At 39.3% G+C, this 14384-nt stretch overlaps 1 protein-coding gene across 1 annotated transcript in view; it reads right to left on the reverse strand.

Moving 5' to 3' along the window:
* DPP10 (dipeptidyl peptidase like 10) overlaps nt 1–14384 on the reverse strand; it is a 438065-nt gene that overhangs the window by 247000 nt on the left and 176681 nt on the right. The window lies entirely within an intron of this gene.

A 14384-nucleotide genomic window follows, 5' to 3' on the forward strand; every position in this document is an offset into this window, starting at 1 on the left:
CAAAGGCGCATCTCCCCGGCTCTGCCGGAAGGAATGTTGCCAGCCCCGGACTGGGAGGCTCGGCATGGGGAATCACAACCCTGGTTTGCACCAAGACACTCATCTTGGGAAGCCCAAGGTTTTGAAAGGGGTTCCAAGGACTGTTTTAGCTGAAGTCAGCACAGGAGGTCCTGATATGGAACTGGGAAAAAGGAGAACATGAGGGAAGACCATAGGGATCCAGTTTACCCTGTGTCCATATCATCAGGTAGCTTCAAGGGGTGCTCTGTGTAAGGATGAATGAAGGAGACCATCTCCAATTTGATTCTAACCATCAGGAAATAAATGGTTGAACTGTGAAGACAGATGCTGACTCAAGGCATAGTGAACACAAGTCTTTGTAAGAGAAAAAAACCTCAAACCCAAGCAGGTGGAACACCCAGGTTTGGGCTGGGCTGCTTGGTAATTCAGGCTGGTTTCATGCCCCAGCACTCAGGAGGATGGAGAGCACAGCACTGTCTCCATGCAGGAGATGGACCACTGGGATGGGAACGTGTGGCTGGCAGGACAGAGCCCCAGCACTCTCAGTCAGCCTGGTCTCAGGAGGCTGAGAGGTAGAAGGAAAGCTGTCAGCACATAGCAAGAGAAGCTTTTGATCATTTTTAATATATTTTTCATCAAACCTTACAAGAAAGGTCAATTCTGACTGGATGGTGAGCATAATTAATAGCAGTGACAGAGATCTAAGATTTCAGTCTGTGATGGCAACTGGTTTAAAAGGGACAGGAAGATGGCATGGGACTGAGGAACTACACACCAGGCAGCCACAGAATAGAGAGAACTGACTGTTTCCACCTTCCACTACCACCTATTGCTGTGTTGACTCCTCCACCAGTCAAGAGGCACAAAAAAAACCCAAGCAAATGAACTTTGCAAGCACCTAGACAAAAACTAGATGATGACTAATAGCCACCATTAATTTGTCAAGAGTTTATCACGTCAAACAAACCTAATTTCTTTATTTAACAGGCTAACAAGCCTGTCAGCAGGAGAGCAGTGAATGTCACCTAGATTGACTCACAAGGGATTCCAGCACTGTCTTCCAGGACAGTTTCATCTGGTAGAGAAAAATATCATCTGAGTAAAACTAAAACAAGTATCCACAAAACTGTTTCTCCAGCATCATTTCCATTTGCTCCTGCCAGTGCTGGCAGGGCAGCTGTTGAATACAGGAGCCAAGGCCAGGGAGTGCACAGCAGCACAGACATGCAGCAAGAGAATCAGAAGTGTGGCAAGCACATGCTGTAAAGGAAAACAGAAAATAACCTGGATTAGTTAGTCTTAAGGAAAGAAAACTGGGGGCTGATATGGAAACTATGTTCAAGTGCTTAAAAGGTGCTAGCAAAGAATGAAAATAATCTTTGATTATTGTCTAAATGTCTCTCTGGAGCAATATGAGTATAATTGGTGATGCCTAGAGTAGGAGAACTGTCTAAATTAACTGACTCTATCTCTTTTTGTTGCTGACTTTATGATCCCTCTCCAGCAAAACACCGAGGGCCACCACACAGTCCCCTGCATGAGACCCAACTACAAGATTGTTCTCACTGCACAGCTGCTTTCTCTCAGCTCTGGAATCAACATCAGATTCCTGAGTTCCTGTGCTTCTCTTGACACCATCTCTTCCCTTACCTCTCCCTTTTACATATCTATTTTCTCTCTTATAATTCATTATCCCATCCCAGCTGCTGTCAGCCCTGTCCCTTTACTTCCTTGCCCTCTGCTGCTGCCTCTTTTTGTTTTAACAATTGCGCCATGCAAAGAAAAAGCAAAGAGGGCAGCAAAGGTGGCATCCTGTGCACTCCCATGCCCATTGCTCTGCTTTACTTCCACAGAGCAGCCTTCCCTGCCTTTGTTTTGGCTGCATTCTGTTGGATTTGGGGTCTTGTTTGCTCTGAGCAATGTGTAACACAGGGAGACTCAGATTTTGCCTGTGGCCTCTAGGTGCTACAGTAATACAAATAATAACTCTTAGAAGCAGACATGGTCTGATTCATGCTGTTTATGGCACAGGTCTATTGCTACTCAGCTAATCATTGGGCCCTCATCAAAGCTGAAGAATTCTAATGATTTAAGGTTAGAATAGGCATGTTTCAATCAAGATCACTTTCAGCTTGTTTTCAATAAGACCCATTGTGATGGAGTTCCACTGTTAATCAAAAGGGAAAAATACATCAGCAGTCATTTAGCTGAAGCTTGGTTATTCATCAACAATATATTCACTGTGAGTTTTACCACTCTAAAGGACTGAGATATGCAGCATAAGCTTCACAGAGGTTGTGCATGCTGGGCTGGGTTTTCATAAATCAATTAGAATTATGGGAAAGAAGTATTTTTGGGGTAGGACTTTCAGAATTGGCTGTATACACAATGATTCTTATTTAAAGCTTCCTAAAATCAAGGCTAAAACTCTTATTTACAGCACTCATTCTTACCTTTCATCAATAATTCTGAATGTTGGTTCATTGATTTATAGTATTGATGCTTTGGTGATATTTAAAATAAATAAAATAAATTAAAATAATTTAAAATAATAAATTAAAATAAATAAAATAAAAATTGGTGTGGGCATTAGTGAAAACTGGTGAATTAATATTCACCAGTTTTCACTAATGCCCACACCAATTTTTATTTAGGACTTTTTTTGCAAATTACTGTTTAAAAGTCGTTTGACTGGGAAGTTTAAAGGAACATACATTTTTCAGCCATTAATAGGAGATATCATTGAAACTGGAGGCTGGTACTGAAACTGCTGCCATATGGGTGAAGCAATTAAGTTGTATGGTGTTTATGGTGGTCCTTGTACCATTTTAACCCAAACACCTCACGGTATCACCAGGAAAAGCACCTAAGCCTTGGGTAAAATAGCTGCAGAAAGCCATAGAATTATGGTCTGAATCAGTTCTTTTACATTAATCCACCTTTCAATGGCAATTTAATGTTACAGGCTCTTTGTAACTTCCTCCATCTTCACACATGAGTTTTGGGTGCATGAGTCAAAACACAACATGATTATTTTATCTTCCACATAAGCTGAAAATCAGCTCCATCAGAGCATTATCCAATCATTGCAGCTTGCAGCACACCATGACTCAACCACACATATGTTCTGTTGACACAGCAGACTAATGTGCAGTAAAAATTTTGGACAGAAAGCCAGGAAACTGTTTGAAAAGTAAAGGGGCCAGACATATGTGCAAAAAGAATACAGCACAGGATGCCACATGCAAGGGGAATTATCCCTTTTGTCCCTGAAGGAACCCTGGTGGTTTGTCACTCTCCTGGCCTGTCACCTTTCGGGTGATGTTGGGAGTGTGCCCAGGTGCCAAAGGCTGCCCAGGTGTGCCAGGTGTTCATCCCTGCAGAGCCCTGGGACATGGGCTGGGAGATGCAGGGTCTGAGCTGCAGGACAGACAGAAAACCTGGTGATGATAAAGCCCTGGTGATGAAGTGATTTCACTGCCCTGTGTGAGCAGATGCTGCTCTGTAGCAGCCACCACGAAGAAGAACAGCATTACTGGCACAGTGCAGGTCCTGGCCCTTCCTCTGGCAGAGAGCTTTGGGTCTGCTGCTGCTCCAGTGATGGAGTTTCACAGAACAAACCTGCACCAGTTTTTTTTTCTGTGTTTTATATGGCTCTCTTTACTGTGCAATTCCAGTCAAGGTGTAAATACTTCCTATTTATAAGCATTCCCATAAAAACAAGAAGCCACTTATACCCTTTACATCCAGCTGAGCCATTCCTACAAAGAGTGTCTGGATTTTTTTTTGTGATCAAGTCAATTGGTAGAGCACCAAGTCTGACAGGGTTCAAGAAGAGTTTAGACAATCCCCTCAATCCCCTAGGGCACTCGGTGTGACTCTTGGGGATGGTTCATGAAGGGCCAGGAGATGGATTCCATCATCCTTGTGGGTCCCTCCCCACTCAGCTTATTCTGTGATTCTGTCATTCTGTAGTTGAGATTAAGACTGTCAATCCCATCTAGCCAAGAAGTTCAGCACTCAGGCTCTTAAAACTGAGGGGGAAAGACTCTCATCGTATCACCCACAGCCTCTGTGCAGTCCAGCTGATGCCTTTATGAAAGCTGCAAGGTCATGGCTTGAGAGCTTGTTGATAGCTTTTCCAAATCAAATCTTATGAATAAACTCTGAATATGGATTTCTGACTCATTTTAAAGCTCTGGCAAGTCGGCTAAAAAAAAATCCTTGAAATTATAAAGGTGAATTTAAAAATCAAACAAATGTCACCAAAACCCAAGAAAAGTTAAGATGATTGTTCCTCACTTGTGTTTTAAGTGGATTTGTGGGCTTGCAAAAACTAAAGATAGTCCTCCAGAAGAAAACCACTCTGAGTCACATAAAGCTGAAAAACAGACAGATTGTGGTTTTGTACAGAATGCTTTTTAAATTATGACTTTAAATAACTGAATATTTGAACTTTGCTTCTTAAGAAATTCTTTGATAGAGGGAAAATTCCAGGCACCTTCTGCATTTAGAAACACATTTCATTCTAACACCTGCTTCAGTGAAAAGCTGTTTTCTTTGTGAATAAATTGTACTCATGTTTTTCTCTCCTTGTCTTGTTTTAGATAAAACAATCAATGCAAACACTGAGTTAATACAAATAAATGCAAATATATTCCAGCAGGAAAGTTACAAGACTTATTAAAATACCCATGCAAATATGTCAATGAAAGTACAGAGAACAAGACCAAGTACAGACAAAAATAACTCTCATTATCCAACAAACAGCATATTCTAACAATTGTTCAAAGTTCAAAGGGCAGGCCTGACCCACTCCCAAAGTCTCCATGGAGCAACTCTATCCGAATGTATTAACGGAATTTAAATCCTAATGGCAGCTTCCAGCAAAAGATCCAGACCTCACAAGCAGTTCACTAACATGAAACTGCTATAATATAAATAATAATATAATATAAAACTACTCGTGCATATCACTAACACTACTTTTACTCAAGAAAGCAGTTATACAAATCATAGAATAGTCTGGGAAGAGGCAAGACTAGATATTAGATTTTGAAACATGCATTTCCAATACTCGGACCATTGCACTGTATCTTTAACCTGGCAAAAGTTACTCTAAGAGCTCCTCACCCAGGAAAATCTGTTACACGAGAGTTTGCATGTAAAAGCTTTCAGCTTACTTTGTAACTCTTAAGAAGATACATCTGCCACTGAGGGAGACCACAGTACAATTTGTACTGAGGATCAGCCTGTACAGTGAAAAAAATTAAGGTTCACACCTTTAAAATGCTCCTAATGAATATTTGTAGTAAAATATATGAATCCAGAAATACAGTGTAACCATATATTTGCAAATCTGTCAACACTCAAATTTGGTCAACTAATGACAGGTCTGGGAACTCAGAATTCTCCTATTAACCTATTAACATAGGTATAAATCAGAAACACGTCTAGAAAAAGCAAAAAGATCACCAGAGTAGTCTCATGGTTAAAACCACAAATGAGAGGCCGATTTCTTTTTCTCCTTGATGGTTGTCACACAGCTGTTCCTCAAAAAACTTCATCTGCATGGATTTCCATGATAGCAAATGGGTCCCTGAGGATCCCCTATCAGTGGTGAACAACTGATAAAGAACTGAGATTAATATGCAGGCCCAGGTTATGACCTGAATCACAGTTCACAAAAATGCAGTTGGCCTATTCAGGAATCCAAGACCTCCTTGCTGCTCCTGGAAGACTTGTCAGATTCACAGATATTTAACCATGAGGGATGCAGGAAGTAGGTGGGATGGTAAACAGAGCCTCAACAGATTAGGTACTTACTACTAAAAATTACCCTGATTGAATGCTTAAATTAATTTCATCCAGAGAGAAAACATTCCTATACCAATAGAAATTATTATCTTCTCCTATTCTAAAATCTTGTAAAAATCTATGTAATTCCCCTGACTCTTTTGATCAAAATTCATTTTTGTAGGCTGATTTTCCTCTGAAGTATTTTCCATCCAGCTCCAATTCACTCTACAAGTAAACCAACAAGCCTCATGAAGCTGACAGGGATTAAACACCAAATTTCTATTGAGAATTGTTTTCCTTTGAAACAGAGATATGGCTACATGCACTTACATTATGCTGAAAATTACAAAAATCTTCTAACATTGCACAGTTTGGGTTTAAAAATGTCAACTCCACTGCCCACCATAATTCTAGGATGCCTTAAAACACTGAGGGGAAATAGTGGAGAACACAGGTGCCTGGTCTCTGTTCAATACTCCTATTTCTGATCAGCAGTCACTGGATAGAGCAGATCTTAGCATGCCAAAAGATTTATGACTACATCAAAGAGAAGGAGAAGAGGTTTTGTGTAAAACTGGACAACTGAGCTTTTTTCCATGCTGTTACTGCAATATGAAACGGGGCTGTCACAGAACTTTGTGCTAAGAGCCTGCTCATCCACTGCAGATGTTACATAATGAAAGGCATCAGACAGTTGTACAGTAATACATGCATCCATTATCCAAGATTTGTGTAATACCTTTTCCTTCCCAAAGGATCTGAAAATGTTTTACAAACTGATATACAAATTATCCACACAGAAAGCTATTCATCCATCAAGGAAACACAACTACAGCCCAAGGCAAAGCAGAACAACTATGTGAATACACACAAAAAAAAAAAACAACTTTAGTAAATGAAGGAAGTATTCTCCAGTCAAGGCTGTGAGGAAAATATTAAGTATACAATATGTGAGTATAAAAGACTTAGGAGGAATTTTGCTTTTATAATGCAAATTCTTCAATAAAATACTGTGGGATCTCACTTGGATATTGGCAATTGCAACATTAAGTGAAATAAGCAAATATTTAAGAACATTAAGTATAATAATAAGTTCTAAGACTAGTTTATTGCATGTCTTCCTTCATGTTTCCAAATACTGTTGCTACATTAAAAAAAAAAAAAAAAATCTGTTGATGTAGTCTGTCCCAGAAACAGAAGGAGAAGACAGTACCTTACTCAGCAATAGTCTACTCAATTCCTATCAGCACAAGTTAATGCAACCAAGTGTTTCCAAAATGAAAAGCATCGCCCCAAATGAACCCAGCATTTAGACTGCATTATGGCTGAACTCTCATTTCAGTCCTAGTTGTGATTATGGTGACCAGACATCTCATTTAGATCTTATTCTGAGACTTTTCAGCTTGGCAGTCACTTCAGCACTTCTGCTCAATGAAGAAGGTGGCAGAGATACTCAAGGGTACTCAAAGTCATGGAGTGTGATTTGAGGCAAAAGAGAGCTCTTTCCCTTTCAGTACTGGTACCAAGAACCTCTAATTAGAAGCAAAGTGTGTAAGGAAAAATGCAGGCAGTGGGAAAATAATCCAGCTGAAGACTTAGAAGGAGGCATTGAGAAGCGTTACAGAAAGTTTGGGATTATTTTTAACTTTGAGAACTGGGCACAAACCTCAGACTTCCCAAGTGTGCTGACAGTGTCCTCTCAGGAGACTTACACAGGACCACATATTGACACACAGATACTTTGATTCCAAATAAATATCTAAAACCCAGCCTCAGCACCATTACTCATCTGGGAGCTGCATTCAGAAACCCTCTTGAGGATTTCGACAGGCTATTGGGCAGGAGAGGCAGATAAAGAATTGCTGATGCTTCTAACCCTGGAGAATCCAGGAGGTTTGAGAAAAATAAAATGCTATTAAGGAGAAGAGCTATCCTTCACATTGCACCCCTAAGCTAGGCTGGTACAGTGAAAAAAATCACAGAGATGGGCAAAAAAAAGGGGATATTATAAAAGTCTGAAATTCTCAGGCCAGCTATTTGCTTGGGAAATTAAAGTAGAATTATAGGAAAGGAATAAAGGGAACCTCCAATTAAGTACCTAAGGTAGTGATATGTAAATGTCATGAAAATGAAAAACAGCTGCAAGTGGTTGAAATTTTTGCACAAGGTCAATAATGGAAGCAGCACTAGAGCATCAATGGGATGTGCTGTGGAACTGGGATTTTGCTGTAAAAGGGCAATAAATTGTTCAAGAGGAGCAGGCCAAGGGAAGGGGAGGTGTTGCCTCTGTATCAATAACACCTCTGCTGGTTCTGAAGTCAGCAGCTCCACCAGCCAGAGGGAATGAATGTCTCCTTGAATGACTGCATAAAGACAAAAGGAACCACGAGCAGGGGTGCTGTACTGCAGGGAGTCATTCTTTCCCTCTTTGACCTTGAAAATCAAGCACAAGCCCCAGGCTCCACAAACATCCTGAGATTCATGTCTATGTATTGATGGGAGTAATGTGCAGATGCACCCTCAGGATGGATCAGGCAGCAGGAAGGATTTTTATTATACAGTTTATGTCAACTTTCTGAACACAACAGGGACTGTATTTTGTCTCCCAAAAGGAAGGAGAAACCACCAGGGAAATAGAAGAAACATAAAAGAATTGGTTAAGAATCTGAAGTTGTAAAGTTGTTCCAATGAGAAGAGTAGGAAAAAAATGAGAGAAAGGTGAAAGAGAGAAGTCTTCTGCAAAAGCAAACTTCAAAAGAAGAAGGAGAAAAGGAATAAGGCTGATGTTTCCAATGCTCGTGTCACACAAAAAAACCCTGAGTCTACATACTTAACTATATGTTCACAAATTATGAAGACCAGAACATGTAAATAAAAAATGTAAAGGAAATAAACAAATAGATAAATCGAAATCTCAGTCAACAAATCAATCGCACTCAGAAATATTTGAGGCTTCAGCCATCACTGAACTATTTAAGAGAAATCTCTGAGAAGTTCAAAAAGAAAGGGTAATTCTGGTGGATTGGAGAATGGCAAAAATTCTAAGGAAGGGGAGAATAAAGTTCACACAAGCAGCTTAGTGGTTAGGTGTCAGAAAAGAAAAAAAAATATACCTACAAAACTTAGGTTTATAGACAATAAGGTGATTAAAAAAAGCCAGCATTAATTTATCCTGACAAGATAATATCCAGCCCATCTCATTTCACTCAACCAACAAACTAGGCATAATCAGGACAAAGTGCTGCAAGACTTCAAGAACAATAGCACATGATTTTCTTGTAAGAAAATTAGATTTAGATGAAATTATTGTTGCACAGCTGTTTGACAAGCTGTGTGAAATGTCAGTTCTTAATACTGAATTGTCAAAAGGGGAAGTAATTTCAATTAGGGACTCTCAGGGACTTTTCGTGCAAGTCCATCACTATTCATCACTATTTCAGCTCTTGGAGTGTTCTTACAGACAGATAAGAACAGAATCAGAATTGGAAGCAGGCTGTAAAAATGATCCAAAATCAACATCATGAAACTCAATCAAGAAGTGTGTGAAGTGCTACCCACACAGAGCTGAAATCTGTGCAGAAAAGCAACAAGAGGATGAGCTGCAGCCCAGAAGCAGCACAGAAATGCTGTCCCATGCTCCATCTTGCAGCAGGAATCATCAAATCATGGAATGTCCTGAGTTGGAAAGGACCAACAAGGATTGAGTGCAGGACCCATGAGCTCAACAGGACTCTGCAGCTGATGCTGTTACCCAAAAAAACCGCTTCTCATTCCTGGGAGAGATGAAGAGTAGGGCTTCAAAATATCCCAGCAAAACCAATATTTCATCTGATTAATATCAATCTTGTGGGTCTGTTGTTAATTTTGGTCACTGCACTACCAAAAAAAAAAAAATGTAGGGAGGAACAAGAGGAGCAAGAGGAGTAATTAAGAAAGTGTGAGGAGCAGTTAAAGAAATTTGATTTTTTTTAATCAAGAGAAAACATGATTAGATTTAGCTTCTCTGAATCTGGTTAATCTCACAGTGTGTAAAAAAGTGTTAAAAGATAGTGGACACATGGGTTTTTTCAAAAGGCTGTTCTGGAGCAAGACAAGCATTTTCACTACAGAAACCACAGGAATGCTTCAGGAGCATGACTCTTCCTGATGATAAGGAATTTCCCTTAGTACCAACTGGATCTGAATTGCCCAGGTGCTGCCAGAGGTGGTTTTCAGGCACTTCAGGGAAGGAGCAAGAGGAATTTGAGGATTTCCTTTAAACCCTCAGTTTCCAGGTGCTTGGCATTCCCTTCCCTTTCTGTCCCACACTCATCTCAGCATGGCAGCAGGGTTCAGGCCCGAATTCACTTTTCAGCCACCCAGACTGCTGTATAAATAAACCCAATGACACTTTACCACATACCTGAAATTAAGCACTCGCTTAAGTGCTTTGCTCAACAGCAATATACTTTAAGCACATACTTTAAAACTCTGCAAACTGTGTCTTTATGGCTTTCCAAAGTCATTACAACGGTGACATGGGTCTAAATTATTGCAACACAGGAAGGTAACTGCCTTCTATAAGAAATAGACCTGGAAAAGGGGAGAAGAATGCAAAAGAAGACTGCTAATCTTAATTTTCCACCTTCACATTATTTTCAGAGCAAACTGATTTAAATGATAGACTTCTGCATAGTCCTGTTCTTAGAGAAATCAATCATGATGCCCATTTTATCTTTAATCACATTCACCCAAATGTAGGTGACTCAGGCTGTAGCACTCCCATACACACTTGGGAATTTAAGAACAAGCTCTTCACCCCTGATCAAATCAGCTTTATGCAATGTACTCAAATGTAATTTTAAAGCAGAATGAATGGGAGGACTTTCTAAAGATTGGATGGTTTTCAACCAAAAAGAACCCAAAAAACACTAGATGGTTGCCTCAATGCAACCAGATATGACTGGTCTCATAACAACTTTCTTTTTTTCAGAGAAAAAAAATATCCATGAGTCCACATGCTTTCATATTTTCTTGTCTGGATCCCTTTTCCACTCCTATGAAATGTATCCTTATTTTGACCCTTGGGCTCACACACTGACAGATATTTCAGGTTAGCCAACATTTAGCTGTCTGATCAAAGGACCTTCAACAAAAGATAATCTCTGTGTTTGCTTGTAGAAAAGCAGGTAAAAGACATTGCAGGACTGTAATTTACTATATTACCTGTCAGTATGAACAACTTTTTTTTTTTTTTTAATTGCATACTTTATGGTATGCTTAAACTGTGTTTAATTACTTGCTGCAGAGTGAAATCTTCACAAGGTTATTCTGTATCACACCTTTCAACTTGACTTTATTTAAAGGAGATGTCTTATTATCTTCCTAATCTTGAAGCATAGTCTACAATGTGAAGAAAATCATATTTAAACACAAAGATTTAGACACTATTTTTCTGAAAATCTGTCACCATTGGATTTTCATGGAAAGAAAGATAGGAAGGGAAAGTCGTTATCTAAAAAACAGACTGTCAGAAAATTATTAGTAATTCTTAGTGTTCTTACAGTCACTGTTAAAAGTGACATTATCAGTGACGTGTCATCAAGAAGAAGAATTGCAAAGCCACAAAGAAGACAAAGTAATTTGCAAAAGCACAGTAGCCATCACAATGATGCCAAGATAGCTTTAAATGATATAAATTCTATGTATGTTTATGCACTAAAGAGTCTAAAAAAACACTGGGGCCAGGTCAAACTTTGACATAATTTTTACTACATTAATTACATTTAATTACTAAAAATCAGTGTTTGATAACACATCCAAAATGATTTATTTCCCACTGAGGACTTGTCCTTGTTTATCATTTCTTGCCCTGTAATTAAAAAAAATAAAAAATCACAGTTCTACCAGAACTATCCACTGCTTCATTAAACATGAACAGCTTGAAGTCACATTTTGGAGGTGGTTAATGAAATGGTGTCAATAGGGTTTACACCACCTTATCCAGCAGCCACAACATTCTACAACATTTTCCCCTTAAAGGAGAAAGAAATAATTCCAAATAACTCAGGTTAATTTTGTTCCTAGGCTCTACTCGGGACAACAGTCACCAAAATTAAAGCCTTTTCCAGGCTGCTGCATTTCTTCAGGGTAACTCAGCTCCAGCCTCAGCCAGCATAACTTGGGAAGCAACAGTCAAATATTCACACTGACACACAAGGAGAACCTCCAAATCCTGCCAAAAAAAGGTGTTTTACATCGGTGCTTAGGTCAGCTTTCAATGCAGAATTGGGTACCTCATTACAGCAGAAATTGTAAACTATGAATGTTAATTGACTGAAACGACTCAGATTAAAGGGGCCTCCAGCTCTCCCCAGGTTTGGGTAAACAATTCCCGGTTCCAAAGTGTGTTACTGAAGCATTAACTTGCACTGCTTCATCTGGCACCACCTGACAAGAAGTACAGTGGCAAATGTGCAATATGTGGATTTTTAAAGCAGAATTATCAGACTGAGGGGCTTAGCAGTCAGTAAGTCTGGGAGCTGGACCTGGCTTCCTGCCCTTGCAGCACTGGCATCTCTGGGACACCACGAGTGTTTCACAGCCTTACATCCTGTTCCACTTCCAGAACTATGGCCAAAAAGACTCCTAATCATTGATTTTCAGACCAAAAGATGGAATAGCTGTAAAGTTCTTTTGTCTCCCATAAAACAATCCAGCCCTCATCACAATAATGGGAACAAAATATTCTGAATTTCCATCTTTTCTTCCTGTTAGTGCTCCTGAAAGAACACTACATTTATTAAAGCTTTCTTAAGAGCTTGTCAAGTAGGGCAATAATCACATTAGAAAATAAGGCTGCAGATTTCAGGATTAATTGTTGAAGTATTGTTAGTTTGTTGAAGTTTTGTTAGTCTTTTCTAACACGACAAGTTTGCCCCTGTGGCACTAAAAAGTGCCACTAAATTTTTGCTACAGCTCAGTTGTGTCTCATTCCCAGGGAATGAAGAGAATCAGCTATGGTAGCCCTTCACAAGCCCTCTCCAGTGAATGTTCCAGTCAATGGATGCTCCTGTTCATTTTGTGGTGTTACAAATGCCAAGTATTGAGCCTGCTTTGCTGTTCCCCTGCATTCTTTGCAGTCATGACATCTCTGTAAAACAAGCAACATACACATTTAGGGTAACTCTTCCTGTGCATTCTGAAAGGTGTAAACAAGGGGATAATCAAGCCCACAACCTGAGGTTATTATTCTCCTCAAATTGCTCTATTAACTTCTAGCTTCTTTCTATACTTGAAAATTATTGCTTGCTGGTAGAGAAGTCTATCTCAAATTTAAAAAAAAAGAACAAAAGAGGAGCAATCCAGTCTTTTGGTAGCATGTAAACAATATCAATTACTTTATATTTCCATATAAAGATCTGATTAACATAGCTCAAGATTTGTAAAAGATGAGAGATGAAAGATACTGGGGAAACCAGCACCTATCACAAGAACAGCAAAATCCTAATAGTGAGAGCAGCTACCAACTTGTTGTACAGGATGTGTTACAGAGTGTAAAAAAGGAACATTTATTTTCTAAGCAAATTCCAAACCAAAAGGCAATAGAAAAGCAGCACTATGTGGATGAAGCCTTTCCACACCATGGTAAAAAATAGATTATATCAGCTCACTGACAGCAGCCACAATGTATGGCCATAGAGCAATAATGATATGGTCTAGGTAAACCCAGCCCTCCATCAAAGATGCATGCCATGGATTTTCATCTATGGGAAAAGCAATGTGCAACAAACAAATTGAATGCATAAATCTTCAAAGACCCTGAAAATTTGGAAAGCATCAGCAGAGGAAACGTGTAGAAACAATGAGTCCAAATGAGTCACTCATCACAACAACGCCATTAAATCCTAAGAAAGGGTGACAGCACCAAAATACTGTATTTGAGAGCAATTCCAACTTCCTAAAGAAAATTTAATAAATGTTCATTTGGCAATAAGATGAAATTAGTACCATGCATCACAACCTTTAAATAAACCTGCCAAAATTCACAAGTTTCCCGCACTACTGCAGGAAGGAATACCTGTAGGGATGTGTATGGTGAGCAGTGTATTTTTACCCTGACTTCAATGGAAACAACACTCTCTGTGGACATCATTATGGACAAAGATGAGTTACACAGCAGTCCATGAAATGGGGTGGGGTTTAACCTCCCTTTCAGTTCTGAAAAGAAGGTTAATAGTCCCACATTTTCATGACCAGTCTCAACAGACTGAGGCAAAACAGAGAAAAGAGACATTGGAAGCTAGAACATGAGATAAAACAACGTATCTACAGAGCTGTGATTTCATTTCAAAATACTGACAAGAGTGGACTCCTGATCAGTGAAGCTACTGAAGGAAATCAGCCTGAAATTACCACTGTTGGCACAAAAAGATAACAAAGCCTGTCTACAGCCAAGATAAAATTCTGCATTTATTTATATTGACTCTTAAATTAGTTACTGAATCAAATAACGGGAAAAGAAATAAAAAGATATATTTGGTTTTCTTGCTCTAAGGCCTGAGGGTACAGAATGTCACATGGGA

The sequence above is a fragment of the Agelaius phoeniceus genome, chromosome 7 (genome assembly GCF_051311805.1).
Source record: "Agelaius phoeniceus isolate bAgePho1 chromosome 7, bAgePho1.hap1, whole genome shotgun sequence".
Lineage (NCBI taxonomy): Eukaryota > Metazoa > Chordata > Aves > Passeriformes > Icteridae > Agelaius > Agelaius phoeniceus.